We start from the raw sequence: 16,640 nt of genomic DNA, 5'->3' as shown, positions 1-16,640 counted from the left end.
GAGCCTCGTTGGCTCTGAGGGCTGGGAGCCAGAACTGAGGGGAAATTCACAGAATCCCAGGATCCTTCAGGTTGGGAAAGACCTCCAAGGTCATCGAGTCCAAGCTGTGCCCAATCCCCACCTGTCACCCAGCCCAGAGCACTGAGTGCCACATCCAGGCATCCCTTGGACACCTGCAGGGATGGGGACTCCAGACCTCCCTGGGCAGCCCTTTCCCATGCCTGACCACCCTTTCCATGAGGAAATTCCTCCTGGTGTCCAACCTGAACCAGACGCCTCTGCAGGTTTCCTCCAGCAGCGCTCATCCTGCTCTGCTCCGTGCCGGAGTGGAAGTGCTGACATTCCCGGGGCAGGGAGGGTGGTGGCAGGAGGGTGACCCAGACTGGGGTCTATAGGAGGGGCCCTGGGCCAGGGCAGTGCTGGGATCTGCCTTCCCTGTGCCACAGGGCTGAGAACTGCTGAAGTCAGCAGCTGGAGCCAGTCGCAGTCTGTTGGAAGTGAGCACAGATTCCACGTCCATCTGTGAGCACGGGAGTGCCCATTCCCTCCTTTCCAAACGCTTCCTTCAGCAGCTCCATCAAAGGCTTCGCAGGGGCATTGCTACACCCAGCGGGATAACCCGAGGGATGGCTGGGATGTTCCTGACCCCACCTTCCACACTTTTCACTTACACCAAGTGACAACCTCCTGCTGTGACTTCCTGAGCCCTGGGACACAGGGCCCCCATCGCTGCCCCTCCTCAGCCCGGGCAGCTGCTGCCGTGGGACTGATGCTCCACGGGGACACGGAGTGGGGCAGAATGAGGCACAGCCCTGTCTCTCCCGTGCTTTGCTGCTTTGGGAACAAAACTGAAGCCTGTGGAGCGTGTTCTCCCCATGGATTGTCCCCTCCTCTCCCAGGCCCCCCGCGGGACGGATGTGCAGCAGGGCAGCAATTGCTGCTGAAGGATTAGCCTGGTAATTTGGCTAATTTTTCTTGAGCTTCATTTTTCACATTACGAGCTTTGCAGAAAGACTAACGAGCCTGGCTTTGCCTCTAATAGCCAGCACAGGGACGGGGAGGGGAGGCTGTGCTCCAGCCTAAAGGAGGGACTGACTGAGGAATTGCGGAACGTGGAGGTCCGGTGAGAGCTGGGGGTCACCGCTGCTTAGTGACAGCGAAAAGGAAAACACTTTATATAAAAATACCTTTTAAAATCTTCCTTTTCCTTCGCAGCCGGTGCCCGGGCCAGCATCGCTGCCGGGGTGTCTCCCGCCATCCCTGGGGAATGTCCCAGTGCCCCGGAGGGCTCCTGCCCTCCCCGGCACGTCCTCCCCTGAGCCGGGACCCCGGCGCTCCCCGGCCGGCCCTGGCAGGCACAGATGGTATTATTGTTTGTTTGCGCTCCGTGTCAGCAGTGCCTTCTTTCTGCTCCGCTGAGTAGATGCTGAGGAGGCAGTGACATTATTGGAGATCACGGAGAGAGCAGGAACAGGGTCAGGGAGAGAGAGGAAATGTCAGCGCGCAGCCACGCGGGGCTGGGGGGCTGCTCACACCCCTCGGGGCTCCCGCTGCTCCCGGGGTCCCTCCTGGGGACAGGGGGTGGCACTGGGACCACCTGCGGGGCCAGCGCCGTGTCCTCGGATATGCCCAAAGGGTTTGGGGGGTGTGGGAGTCCCCCGGGGCGAGTCGGGACCCCCCCCCGAGCCATTTCAAAGGGCGATTTGTGCATCTGGCACCTCCCTCTGCAGAAGGGCTCTCTGCCCCCTCTGCCTCCCATCCCCAGGGATTTCGGGGCTCTCCCATTCCCAGGGCTCGTGGGGAGCCCGTCCCCCCCCATCCCTCTCCCCTCCCAGCACGCTGAAGGTTTTGAAAGTTAAGTATTACCGTCTGCTTTGTTGTTGCCTAACTACGACAGACAAATTGAGAACTAGTTGTCAAAATGTCAGTGCACAACAAATCAACATTCAAAATGAGTCTCAGCGCTATGTGGTGTATAATTAAAAAAAAATCCTTTTTAGAAATTTCAGCAAGCGTTGGCTCTGCTTTATATTTGTCTGTGTGATTAATAAAGGCAGCTAATTTTCAGACTTTAAAAACAGCTAGAAAATAGCTCCTAATTACATATTAGGTTCCAAGCGGCCCCCGCTGAGCGAGGCTGGTATTGGTGGGCCAGAGAATTTGGCAGGGGCTTAATTACATTCTGAGCATCATCTAATTTTAGTTAAATGTAATGTAATCAGCAGCAGATGTCTGAAATAAAATATGAATTATGAATATGATGAAATTTCATTCTTGAATAAAAAAGTAATTTGCTATTTAGTTCATTAAAGTCGCAGAGGTTTATTAGGGAGCAGGTACACGGTGTGGCTGGGTTCTATTAAAATGGTATTTCAGAGGGAGTAGGAAATTGCATTAAAGGTGCTAAAATATTCTGCCAGGATGCTGTGCCGGGTGGCAATGAACGTTTACAAAAATAACGGAGCCCCTGGGCCGGCGCCAGCCCCCGGCTCCTGAGCTTCCTTTTACGCAAGGTGACGTCCCACATCCTGGGGGAACCCGGGATGGGCCTGCACCCCTCTGGGTGTCCCGAGGGCAGCTGGGCTCTCCTTGCTGTTGGGCTCGAGTGTTTCCCGTGTTACTTCACAGAATCCCAGGATCATTCAGGTTGGGAAAGACCTCCAATACCATCGAGTCCAAGCTGTGCCCAATCCCCACTTTCCCACCCAGCCCGGAGCACTGAGTGCCACGTCCAGTCCTTCCTTGGACACCTCCAGGGATGGGGACTCCAGACCTCCCTGAGCAGCCCCTTCCCATGCCTGATCACCCTTTCCATGAGGAAATTCCTCCTGATGTCCAACTTGACCCTCCCCTGGCACAACTTGAGGCCATGGGGACAAGATGCTCTGGCACACGTTGAGCTGGGCTCCCTGTGCCTTATTCCAGCTTGGCCAGGAAAATGAAGCCTCAGTTCTCCCGTCAGCTCTGTGACCATGGTGGATCCTCCCGGGACACCGTCTCCTGGACGCTCTCCCTGCAGCAGCATCTGCAGTTTCAGCTCTGAAGTTGAAATTGCTTTTCTCTATCCCTCAGTGGCCCGGGCTGACAGATAAGCATCTCCTGGCGAGGGGGAAGGATGGCGTGTTCATTATTTCCTTGTATTACAGATCCTGTCATTTTAATCCTTCCTGGATGCTGGGCACCAGCTCGAGCCCTGCCCGCTTCCAGTGTGCTCTCCAAGAAAACCCCGTGGCCGATTCATCCTGCATGGCAGGAAATCCCAGGGCACATCCCGGCAGCTCCGGTGATGCTCCAGCACGGTCCTGGTGCCGGCACAGCCAGGCTGCCACGCTCACTGGCGTGGGTTCACCGTCCTCCCTCTTCTATTCATCAAGGGCATGACAGCTAAAATTCATTTGAAGATGAAGAAAGTGCCGGCTAATCCTTTCTGGGAGACAGTGATAGACTGGCGGCTCGGGAAGAATTGCACAGCAGTAATGAAATTAGGCTAAAACTGCTGGCGGATAGCAGATAATTGCCCTTGTCTGTCACAAGGAATAACATCTCCCAAATCCAACACAATGATTGTTAAAGTTGCAGGAATTTATTTTATTTATTTTAGAGGCTCAGGCTTGGCTTTCCGAAGGTCTTTCCCAGGAAAATAAAGGAGCGGGAGCTGCGCGCTCGCCTCTCGCCTTCCCCGGGCGCTTCCGCCGCAGCGGCAGCTCGTTAGCCCTGACGAAGCAGCATCACCACGATGACAAGGACGCCCCTCTGGGGCCATTCCCGGGGAGCGGGAGCTGAACCAGCCGGCACAACGAGCTGCTTGGAGGAGCTGCTGGAAGTGCCGGGCCATCCCCAGCTCCCGCTGTCCTTCTGGTGCTTTACAGGAGGAATCCATCTGCCAGCACCGGGTGCTGCCTGGTGCTGGGGCAGGTCCCGGTGCCACGGTGGCCACACAAGCCCTGGCCCCGTGTCCGGGCTGACCAGCAGCCATTTATTTTGTAATTGATAGGACGGTGGTGGCCCAGCGCGGGTGAGTGACTGCGCCGGCCGGCGACGGCGATGTTTTATCCGCTGGGGCTGGCACGGGTAATTTACTGCGCCCGGCAATAACATATTTCACTTCCCGTCTCCCAGATGAAGATTACTTGTGTTTGAAAGTGCCTGAACATACACTCAATTCTGCTTAAACGCTCGCAGCCAGCCGAGCGCGGCTTGGCCCTGCGCCGGGGTGGCACAGGGATGAGGATGGGGACAAGGATGGGGGCAGGCTGGAGCGCAGCCCGTGCTCCCTCTGGAGCCGCTCGCAGCGCTGGGGAAAACCCCCCGCAGCAGCCGGCGCAGCGGCTGGAAATATTCCATCCACCTTCCCTGACATTTCGTCTGGCCGGGCGAGGAGCTCCGTGGCATTTCCGAGAGGGGCTGGGGAAAGGTCAGGGGGTGGAAAAGGTTGGCAGGGTCGGTGCTCTCGCCTCATCCCGAGGCTGCTCCTGATCCCCCCCTGGAGAACTGCGGCACAGGCACCGCATGGGCTGGATATCCCTTCCAGTGCTGGCAATGCCACGTCCTGGGATGCCTGAGCCACCTGAGAGATGAGTCGGCACCGGCAAGGGGGGGTTCATGTGTGCACCCCCAAAAAGGCCCTGTGAGAGGCAGGTGTGAGAGCAGGAGCTGGGGCTGCAGGGGTGAGGGGCTCAGAGCGATGGGGATGTGAGGGGGCCGTGCTGCCAGGGCTGGATCGCATCCAGCTCCTTCCCTCGCCAACAGCTCCGGGTGGGCTCTGGGCAGAGCCGAGCTGGGGGTGTGGAAGCCCAAGGCTGACCCCGCTGACCCCCTGGGCTCCCGGGTGGGGTGCTGGACCCAGTGCTGCCGGTCCTGCTGCCGGTGCTGGCACGTCCCCAGCGATCCCGACACGGTGCTGCCGTTAATGGATGCTGATGTGTCACCCAGCCCATTTGTCTTCATTTGGTGCCAGCCGGCAGCCGCGGGGACGCGCCGGGGCTGGGCACAACGCCCTGGAGCCGCAGCTGGCACAGCTCGGCACGGCTCAGCCCGGCCCAGCACCGGGATGAGGGGCTGGCATGGCTGCTGGAACCAAAAGTGGATGTTGATGTCCAATCCCATTCCCAGGGAGAATCCCTGGTCACTTTGCAGGCAGGGACTGCCAGCCTGAGACCCCGGCAGGGCTGGGGACACCTTCCTTGTGTGTGACACAACCTCTGTGTGCCACAGTGCCCAAAAGCCGGTGTCCCACGGGAGGTGGGCATGGATTTGGGGGCATGGCAAGGCAGGGACCAGACGGGCTGGCCCAGAGGTCCCTCCAGCTCCCCGTGGCCACCCATGGCCACCATCATCCTGCCTCAGTGGGGGATGGCGCCGCCGCCACCGTGTCCCGCCGGATTCGGGGATGGAACCTCTCCGCTGGAGCTGGGTAATTTCTGATTAAGGATTACTGTACCATCGGCTTCGGTTTGATTGCAGATGTTTTTAATTATATCGTATAAGATCGTATTATGTAATTGCATTTATCTGATTGAAGCCTTAATTGTAGGATTTCATAATGGTTTGACTGGGTAAATACACCGTCGCGTCTGTTGTCCCCCACCGAAAATTAGGTGCTTCATGTCTTTATTGCATTATCCTGGAGAGGAGCTTAAATTGGGAAGGAAGGAATTAGGAGAGAGAGAAGAAGGGAAAGGCGAGTTTGTCGTAGGATCGCGGAATCCTGGAATGGTTTGGGTTGGAAGGGACCTTAAGGATCACCTCGTTCCAACCCCGTGCCATGGACAGGGACACCTTCCACTGGACCAGGTTGCTCTCCCATGGACACCTTCTTTCTCCTCCCAATCCCAGAGATCGTGGTCCCCTTTCCTGCCACAGCCACCTGGGCTCTGGAGGCACCAGCAGCCACCAGAGCTCACCCCAAACATCCCCTCCAGCCGGGCATCCCAGGGGCAGCCGCTCTTCCACAAGCAGCTGAGGGATGGCAAAAATTCCATTAATGACACTACACAGCAAAACAACTGGAGAGCTCTCCACCTTAATCCCCTAAAAAAGCACTAAAGAGCTGCTGGCAAGGGGGGTCTGAGCTGCACCTCCCGCCCTCGGGGGGGTGTCTGCGCCTCCCCCCGGCAATTAAGGGAAGGTTCAAGGTTTTGCAGGAGCCTTTTTCCCAGGTGTAATCCGCAACATGTGGTTCCCACGGAGCCTCCTGCCTAATGGGTTTAGGATTACGGGAATATGCACAAATCCAGTGGCTCGCTGTCACTCCGCTCGGCGTACTAAGGTGATTTCATTAGGATTTAGGTTTAGAGAAAAGTCTCTCTCTCTCTCCCTCCGCCCCTTCTCTCCCCTTAATATTATTTTTATTCAATTACATCAGCAATTCATGAAACTTCAAAGCCGTTTCATCAGCGCAACCCGAACGCTGCCGGATCGCGCTTGAAAGCGGGGAAGAGGAGGAAAACATAAGCTGCTGCTTTAATGGAATTACTGAAAGGGGCTTTTTAATTAAAAACAAAGGTTGGGCTGAGGTCTATCCATAATTCAGTGCCGCTGGATGTAATATCTGCCGGTGGTTTAATTTTAATAAATGTATGTATTATTAACGGTGGGATCTATATTTTCCAAGCCCAAGGAAGGCCCAGCTGTTCCTGCAGCAAAGGTTGTTGGTGCCACAGAGGGCACGAGGGGACACTCGGTGGCCACAGGACAGGGGATGGGGACGGGGATGCTCCCAGGGACCCCCTGGTGCCACAGGAACTGTCACACCCCTGAGTTAATTACCAGCAGCACCTGCGTGGGTTATTCAGACAACTCCAGCCCCTCTCTTTGATGATTTCCTCTTAATTAGCCTTTATTAATGAGATGTGACCTCGCCCAGCGAGCTGGTTCCTCACTGCCATCTGCCCATCCCACCCCGAGGTGGGACAGGGCTGTCCCCAAGGCCAAGGGCAGCCGGGCAGTGGCTGGGGGGACGATGGCACGCGGTGATCCAGGTGCCACGAGGGATCCTCATCCCTGCGCTGCTCCAGCAGGATGGCACCCACTCCCCACCGCCCACCCCCCCGCCAGCCGCCGCGTGCTAATAAAAACAAATTAACTTGTAGCGGCGTTAATTTTCCCGCATCCATCCATCCCGGCCTCATTACCAGGGCGATCCCAGGAGCCAGGGGTTTGGGCAGATTGTAATGAGGAGCATGCGGTAGTAAAAGTCCTTCTAATAGGATATATTTACTGTAATTGTGATTCGAGGCACAGTGCCATCCCCGGCCAGCGGGGCCGCGAGGAGGGGGTGTGGAGCTGAGGCTGGAGCAGGGATGCAACGGAGGAGCCAGAGCTCCCTGAGGGATCTGGGGGGTCCTGCTGGACCTGGAGCATGCAGCAGGAGCTGTCCCAGCACAGCCACCCCTGTCCCTTGCTCGAGCAGATGTTTCCCGGAGTATGGACACCACATCCCGCTTCCCAAGCATCCCAGCAGGAGCTGCCAGGCAGATCGTGTCACCTGGTGCTGCCAGGGATGGGGTCACCCATCTCAGGGCTTCCCACTGGAGCTGGGATTCAGGAGCTGCTTCCATGGCCCCATGCATGGCACATCTCCATCCTCCTGAGCAGAGGCATCTCGGGGATTTGGGAGGCAAGGCTGCTCCGTGGGATGCTCGGGTGGTACCGGGGTCACCACTCCTGCTCTGGTTTGGCTTCTGAGCACACGCAGCGCTGCAGCCAGATCCCCCTCTCCCAGCTGATCCCAATGCCAGGATGTGCAGCAGCTCCACTCCCACTCCAGCACTCATCCCGGACACTTGGAATGCCTCCTCTTGAGGTGCCCGAACCTGCTGGGAGTCCCCAGAGAAGGGAGCAGAGCCGGGAGAGCTTTTCTCTCGCTCACACTTCATTATTGTTGCTAAGGAAACCTCTTCCCAGGATCTCGCCTGGAACATGTCTGCCTCGGCGGGGCCGCACATCCATCTCTCCCAAAGTGCCCTGAGAGCCGGAGCCGGCACAGACAAAGGCGGGGGTGGAGGCGGAGGCTGCTCCAGGACCACCGCTGAGGCTTTGAACCGCCCGGCCCGCCCGGAAAAGTTGTCAGGGATCATACAAGACACACACAAAAAAAAAAAATCCCAAATGGAATTTGGAATTTGCTCCAGTAGGCAGCAGGGCCAGGAGTTTGCAGCCATGCTCTGAGGGACGGCACAGTGGCGGGATTGGCAGGGACACCGGGATGGATCATCCCTCTCCTGTTTCAGCCCATCATTAATTTTGGTTGCCAGTTTATGGAGGGGACTGGTGCTCCCGGCCCTGTGCCCCCCCCGTTCCCAGCTAATGCTTCCCACTGTAGCAAGACCAGTTCCCATCGTTCAGAATGAGCGATTCCCGCATTGATTTGCAGCTTCCTTTTGATGCAGCAAGAATTTATTCCTCGGGAAAGCGCTTTCTGTAGCCATCAGGGATTATTGATGGCGTTGAACTCACTCGCTGCCCTCTGGATTGCAGCGAGCCCCGGAGCGCTGCTGTGCCCACGGGGTGGTGTGGGGGGACAGGGACAAGCCAGGGTGTCCTGGTGTAAGCATTGCTGGGAATTGGGAAAAATGTTAACAGGGCCAGGATGGCCCTAACAGCAACGTGGTGAATGCAGCACTGATCAAACCTGCTGCTGCTGTGGCACCAGCGTGAGCTCATGGCACACGTGGCACACGTGGCTCCATCCCTTGTCACTGGCCAAGCCATGAGCTTGTCGTGTGTCCCACACAGCTCTGCAAGGCCCCCAAGGCATGGGAGCAGCATCTGAGCATGACTTCCAGGTGGGAGCCACCTGGAAGGCCCTGCATGGCACTGCCAGTCCCTTTCTCCGGGTGCTGGTGGCTCCTGCAGGCCCCCAGGGATGCTCCCAGAGCCTTGGGAGTGCTTGGCCCCAGTAGGGCCCTCTCTCCCTCCTGCTCTGGGTAATCCCAGCAGAGCACAGGTGCCCACAGCAGTGTGCCAGCCCAATGCCCTGCATCCTCCAGAACCCCACACCACGGCGGTGCCTTTTGTCCTACCCTTGCCAAGCCACTACCTCCACTTCTCCTCTTTCCCCCCTACATTCCTCATTAAAGAGAAGACTACAGATTTCCCAGCCTGTCTCCCGGTTTTATATTGAAAAGGCTAAATGATATGCTGACACCTTAATTACACCCCATTGTCACAATGCAGCGTGGCAGTGGTGTGAGTGATATGAGAAGAAAGGGCTGCGGCGTGCGTGGCAGATCCTTTGATTCGCGCTGGCAGGTTGGGAGCGACACAAACGGGGGCTCGCGCCAGCGTCACCCCCGCGCGCGGCACCGCGGCCCCGCCGGCGTCACCCCCGCTGCAGGACGGCTGGTTTGGGGCCCACGGTGGTGGCACTGGCATGGGAACATCCCAGGCTGAGGGATGTGGTCAAGCCCAGACGCCGTGGGTGGCCCCGGTCGCCCCAGCCTGTCCCCACTCCATCTCCATCCCCACCGAGGGCACAGGAGGCCACGGCTGCCAGCAGCGCTGAGGTTCCCTCCTTGGCAGAGACCCCAGCCAGGCAGAAATGTGCCAGTTAGGCGCTGGCTGCTGATTAGCGGGGGCTGGGGAATTCGCTGTGCCGGGGGAGCGTCGCCCTTCGCTACGCGCCGTGTTTGGGAAATCAGCGTCACCCGAGCGCTGGCAGCGCTGGCTCCCGGCCATCCCCTCGGCGCCGCGCCTGGGGCCGGCCCCCTCCATCGCCGAGGGGCTGGCAGGCGGTGACAGTGACGGCAGTGGCGGTGGCACACTGTGCCCAGCTGGAAATAGCCCCCTTGTCCCGCTGATTTCCCTCCAGTGCCTGTTGGCACTGCTGTCACACGGTCGGTGGCTCCACGGCCCCTCACAGACTTGGCTTTGCCCTGATGGTTGTTGCTGTCCCCAAGGCTGGGTTGGGGTGCAGATGCAGTCTGGCTGTGCCTTCTGGGGGTCCAGCCAGTGTGGGACCCCTCCAGCTCTGCAGGACCCTGGAGGAGCAGCTCCCTGCCATGGTGGTGTGGCTGTACGCAGTGGGAGGGTGCAGGTGACACTCCTGTCCCCTTTCCCTGCCATGGCTGAGGGGATGAGCTTTCCTTCCTGTGCCACCTACCCACAGTCAGGGCTGTGCTTCCCCTTTCTCCTCCTCACACCACTGCTCTGGAAGTGGCAGCAGCAGTGGCACGTGGGCAGTGCTGGTGGCACATGGCCTGTCCCCTATCCTGTCCCGCATCCCTCGAGGCTGGGAAAGAGGAGAAGGAAGAGAAGGGAGAGCCAGGCCGTGTTTTCCATTAACAAAATGTTGCCTTTTAAAATGACACGATGTGGGAACAGACATCAAACAGGCAGACGGATCGCCCGGCGGAGAGGCACTTCGCCACATGCATCCAGCAAATGCATTTGTTTTGGAAAATGGCATCCCAGGGGAGTGCGGGCAGGAGCAGGAGCATGTTCCAACAACTGGAAAAGCCTTTGTACGACCCACAGCGGAGCTGCTCACACGGCTGGGCAGCAGCACCACGAACCCGGGCACTGCGGGGCTGGCGGCTTCCCCAGGGGACCCTGTGTCCCTGCTCCCTCTCCCAGCTCCCTGTCCCCATTCCCTGTCCCTGCTGCCTCTTGCTGTTCTGTGTCCCCAGTCCACGTCCCAGCTCTGTGTCCTTGTCCTGTGTCCCAGTCCCACATCCCAGCCGTGTGTCCCAGCTGCATGTTCCTGCTCTGCGTCCCTGTCCCATGTTCCTGTCCCGTGGCCCTGTCCCGTGGCCCTGTCCCGTGGCCCTGCCCTGTGTCCCTGCCCTGCAGACATTGCTGATTCAGGCCAGTTACTGCAGAGCAGAGGACAGATTTGTGTCCCAGCTCCATGTGCCATCCTGGCCAATGCCGTGCCGTGCCAGGCCGTGCCAGGCCATGCCGGGGGCACACAGACATTCCAGGGCAGTGGGTGCAGACTGGGAGAGCCTCAGGTGGGGCCAGACCCGAGCTGGCACCGCTGGGAAGCATCCAGGAGCCAATTTACATGCAAATGTCCTTATTAATCAAGGACAAGAGCAGGAATGAGCAGAAACCCCCCAGCACAAGGGCAGAGGCTTTTTCACCGGATGCTTTTCAAAGTTGCTAATGAGGCATCAGAAGCTCTTTTCAGAGCCAGATTATTTGCTGTCTGGATTCTCCAGCGATCCCGTCTCCTCCGCTTCCAGCATCGCGGAAGCCCAGCCCAGCCCGGCTTGGAACACCGGGAACCGGAGGAAAACAGGAGCAGGGATGTGGTGGCCCCGGTTGCAGTGCGAGGATAAAGCCCCGGGTCTGCAGCGCCCGGCCCGAGCCGTGGGGACCCGAACCTGCTGGCTGGGTCCTGCCCCGGGGTCACTGTCCCCACGCAGCATCCCCAGCTGCCCTCTCGTGTCCCCGCCACCCCTGAGCCATCCCTGCATCACCTCCTGTTGGCAGAAGGGCCTGGAACCCCTCCGTGGCGTGGCGCTCAGGGACACAGTGTCCATCAGCAGTGTCCACCTGGGCGCTGTCCTCGCGTCCCCACACTGCCCGGTGTGGGACAGGGACCCTGAGGGGGACATGGGGCTCAGCCGCCTCCGTTCCCGGCCCAGCCACCCCATTCCCGGGGCTCTTCCCGCTTCCCGGCGGCCCCATCCCCGCTCCGCGGTGTTTATTCCTGCGCGGGGCTTTGTCTGCTGCCCTTAATCTGATTTCGTGCAGTTCAGGCGTAGGAGCCTTGGGAGGAGAGGGGGAGAGCGAGCCGGGGGGGCTCGAGGGGGGTCTCAGAGGCCCCGCTGCAGCGCCCGGCGGGGAAAACTCAGTGGGTGCTTTGGGGGGGGGGGATCCCTGGGGCTGTATTCCCAATCTGGTTGAGTTTCCCGGTTTCCACCCTGAGATGGAGGGGTTGCAGAGGGACTGGGAATCTGGGACACGAACTGGGGTTGCAGGGCGTCATCCCCAGCCTCAGCCGTCCCTGTGGTCCCCACAGCCCATCCTTGTCCCGCTGAGGGACCCCAACCAGCACATCCCCGGGGGTGACGCTGTCCCTGTCCCTGCTCCCAGCTCTGGAGGGGGATCTGCCAGCTGTGGAAGCAGGAAGGATGTTGGCACCTGGCACAGGGGCTGAATCTGCCTGGACTGAGGGACTGGGGACGCTCAGGGCACTGGGATGCTCAGGGACACTGAGGACACCTGAGGCACTCACCTGGCACTTGCAGGGCAGCAGGAGTGGCTCTGTCCTCTCCGAGGGTCCCATCCCTGCCCTTTGTGCCAGCCTCACCTTTAGGTGCTCGAGAGAATCCACGAGCCAGGATTTGATGGATAAAACACTGGGACCCCTCCATGGCCATCCTGCTTTCCTTGCCCAGCTCTGCTTCGAGGCAGAGCCAGCATTAAAACCCATTAATAGGACACAAAAGTCATCAAAATAAAATAGACTTGTTGGGGTGACTCCCCCTGCACACACAAACGCTGCCTGATTCAATTAACGGGGCAGTTAAGCAGATAATATTGTTAAGCAAAGCAAAACAGCCTTTTGATGTGTTAATCATCCTCGTGCCTGGAAAAAGTCACCGAAAGCAAAGAAATCTGGGCCCCCATTTGAGGGGAGGCAGCGACACAGCGATGGCAGGAGCAGGGTCGGGATCCTGGGGTGGGATGGGGATGGAGCAGGGCGGGAGGGGGTGGATGAGGACCCGTGTGCCATCGCCCACCTTTGCATGTCAACCACGTCCCCGATTTTATTTCGATTTCATTTAACTGAGGCAATTTCTGAGCAGCTCTGGGTCGTGGCTGCCAGCGCCGGCTGCGTCGTTTCTCTGGAATTTTATACAATTTCCCAGTGGGAAAGAACCAATATTGGAGATCTCGGGCAAAACCTGCCTCTGGTTTCCTCGAGAAGAATGAAATGAAGTGGGGGGTGTGCGGAGCAGAATGTGGAGCACCGAGGGGATATTTCAGCCTCGGTGGGTCCTTTGGGTGAACGTGGGAGCGGGCAGCTCCCTGGAGCATTCCCGCCTGTTCCTTCCCAATCCTATCGGGAATCTCAGCCTTGAGAATGGTGGAGGCAGTGAGGCAAAGGGGCTGCACGGGATCTGGGATTGTTCCTCTCCCGGGAACGCTGCACTGGGCTCAGCCCCACTGCAGCCCCCAGAGGAGCCGCTGCCGGGGCTCTGCAGGCACACTGAGCTCCCTTTTTAACTCCCCCAGAAATTGGATTTATTTCCCCCCGCGTTGGGATCTCGGCCCCCAGCACCCCGAGGGAAGAGCTGGCAGCACCCACCGTCCCCACAGCCCCCGCGGGGACCGGCCCCCGTGTCCCCAGAGCTGACCCTGGGGACGAGCGGTGCCGGCGGGGCCTGGGGCTGTGGCTGCCGGTCCCCACCACCGCCAGAGCCATAAATCACGGTGACACCTCCTCGGGGCAGGACGGGGCGATGACAGGGACCATTCATCTGTGTGACACCCGCGCCGGGGCACGAACGGGGCGGGAGGGGTGGCACGGGGGGCTGATGGTGGCATCCACGGCAGTCCCTTTGCTGGTGGCACCCTGGTGCCAAGACCCTTGGGGTGATGGTGCTGGGAGTGGGTTTTCACCCTGAAAGTGGTGGGGAAGCTCTGGAGCATCACCCTGCCCTGGGGCTGGAATGGGGATGGGATGAGGCAGGGACAGGACCGTGGGCATTGCTTGCCCCCACTGTTGAAGCAGCAAAACAAGGTGGATGCCAGGTGCTGGGCTGGAAATTTGCTGGAAAAATTGCTCCCAAAGTCAACAGAAAGTTTGTCTGAATCATTCCCAAATTGCCTCTGGAAACAAACTTGTAAGTGGTTCTGGAGCAATTCGCTGATTCCACAGGAGCCAAAGGCACAGGTTAGCAGGATCAAAGGGATCCCATGGGAATCAGAAATCCCTCCAAGGAGGCCGGGCGGGTGCTGCTCAGCAACAGCCACCTTCCCATCACCCTCCCAGCAGCAGGAATTGAATAATTGATGCAATTTGAATAACGCTGGGATTTGTAACGATGCAGAAACTTGGAGACAAGAAGGTTGTAATCAAAAGCTGATGGCAAACAGTTGTTTCTGTGCAGGTGGGGATGGTGCCCATCACTCCTCCAGGGCTCTGGGGCTGGATTTTGGGAAGCAAACTGCTCCCACCACAGCACTGGGGCTCCTGGCCCTGCACTGAGCTGCATTTGCTGAATGATTTCTCCAGGAATCATATTGAGCTCAACAATAAATTCTTCCCTGGGTGTCCAGCCAGAGCCTCCCACTCCTGCCCTATCCTCAGGGCCCCCTGGAGATGCTTTTTGGAAGCGGGTGATGGAGGAGCAGAATTCCTTTCGGAAGAAGCCGAGGGAGGATTTTTTTTCCCAGTGGTATAGATTGGCCCTCAGAGCCCTCTATGCCCTCCTGGCTTCAACTCCAGGACCTCTTGCTGACAACGTGGGGCTGGAGCACTCCCGGCTCCACTGGGGAACACCGGAGCTGCTCCCGCTCCCGGCTCTGTTTAATCCCCGCGATAAATAACAGCACAAAAGACTTTGTGAAGTTCCCGGAGCCGCGTGTGCCGAGCAGCCTCCAGGCACTGTTTGTGAAGAGAGGTTATTAAATTGATTTTTTTCTTCCCCTTTACATGCTCAATGAACATTAAAATTAAAGTTCTGCTCAGTCTCCCCCCGGGGCGAGGAGGGGCCGTGGCACAGCAGAGGTGAGGTGTGCCCATGTGCCAGGAGCTGGAGCAGCTGTGCCACGCTGGAAGGATGATCCCGGCGTCACCGAGGGGTATGGGATGGGGATCGGTGGGGATGGAGAGTGGGGACCGTGGCCCTGAGTGGTCCCAGGACCAGCAAAGCCAGGGAAATGCTGGGAGCAGGGAGCCAGCCCCGGACTGAGGAGCAGCTGCACCCCTCGAGGGTGTCACACAGGGGTGGCAGTGCCCGGTTATGGGGTCACCGATGGCTGGAGCCTGCTGGCACGGCGGGGAGGGGGTTACAGGTGCCGTGGGTGCTTGGCCGTGGCTCCACTGCTGGCCCTGCCACTGAGGCACATCTGGCACTGGGGCACATCTGGTGCTGCTCACAGCAGGCTTTGCAGCATCAGGAGCTCAGGGCACATCTGGGCACTGCTCAGGGCACATCTGGCACTGGGGCACACCTGGGAGCAGCTCAGGGCACATCTGGTGCTGGGGCACACCTGGGAACAGCTCAGAGCAGGTTTCACAGCGTCAGGAGGGAGGTGAGGGGCGTCAGCAGGAGGTGACAGTCCCCTGTGCTGCTGAGGTCCTGGAGCTTGGGCTGGGGGGAGCCCGGAGGAGGCTCCCCACGGCCGCCCCTTCCTCCTCCTCAGCCCCATCACTCCCCCTCCCACCCCAGCCCCAAGGACTCGAATCATTGCCTAATTTAGAAAAATGACAGGGAGACGGTTTTCCACTGACACAGTCACTACTGAAAATTTACTTCAAGGTTCATTGTTGGCAATGTCAAAAGTGATGAAAACCAATAAAAAGAACCAGCACAGCATGAATGTCTGGGTGACAGCGCACGGGGGGGGGGGGTTGGGGGGGGCCGCCCCAACCCCCTCGCTGCAGCCTGAGCCTGTACAGATAAAAGGTAATTGAAATGTTAGTTCCATTAATATTTCAGCGTGCCCCATATCTGACAGCCGCGCTCCTCACGCGCTCCCAGCCCTGTCTCTTTAGCTGCTGGGGGTGGAGGTTTCCCACAGCCCCAGCCCAGCGTGGGCGTCGGGCAGGGCTGGGTGGCACCGAGCCTGTCCCTGAGTGGCACCTGTGTCCCAGCACGTGATGCTCACGGTGCCGTCCTGGGCCTGCAAGATCTTGGAGTCACCCTGGCACCGGTGCCAGGGTCAGGTTGGAAATGGGACGTGGAGGTTTCTCACAGGCCCAGCCTGGCCTAAGCACAGGGCAGGGCTGGGTGACACTGGCCCATGTGCCCTCGGAGCTGGGGACATTTGGATATCCCAACAGGATCCCTCAGGATGAGGCTCCTGCATCTGCCCCAGCCCCAGCTGTGGTCACAGCCCAGGGTCTCACATCCCGTCAGCCACCAAAACGAACAGAGAGCGTCCCTGAGTGGCACTGGATGTCCCTGAGTGGCACTGGATGTCCCTGAGTGCCACTGGAGTGGTGTCCTTACACCACATGATGCTTCTGATGCAGTCCCGGTCCTGCAGGAGCTTGGGGTCACCTCGTCAGCTCAGGGATGGGCAGAGTCACCTTTGGTCACCGGTGGCACCTCTCACACCGTACACCAGCTCTGGCACACCTCACCCTGGCACCTGTCTGACAGTGCATGGCACATCTCATCCCACACGGGCACATCTCTCAGGGCGCTCGGCACATCTCACACGGCGCAGCCCCCCCGCCTCCGACAGCGCGTTTCATCTCTCCCCGCGCCCGCCTCGCCGCATCCTCATCTATATCAAAGCATCAGGCAAATTAAATTGTTTGCAAAGCGCCGTCTGCGCGTCTGTTTTATTCCTGCTTTGGGAGAACACGACGCTGCCGCCGCGGCTGTGCCATTTTGTTGAGTTTTCCCTGTAATTCCTGTTCAAAGCGGCGCCGCGGCCCCGCGCTCCCGCCCGCCTCCCGCTGCCGCCGGCATCAAAGCCCCACCGGGAACACGGGGGGAGCCTGAACTGGG

Source organism: Corvus moneduloides, chromosome 18, assembly GCF_009650955.1.
Source record: "Corvus moneduloides isolate bCorMon1 chromosome 18, bCorMon1.pri, whole genome shotgun sequence".
Taxonomy (NCBI): domain Eukaryota; kingdom Metazoa; phylum Chordata; class Aves; order Passeriformes; family Corvidae; genus Corvus; species Corvus moneduloides.
This window is presented reverse-complemented; position numbering follows the sequence as displayed.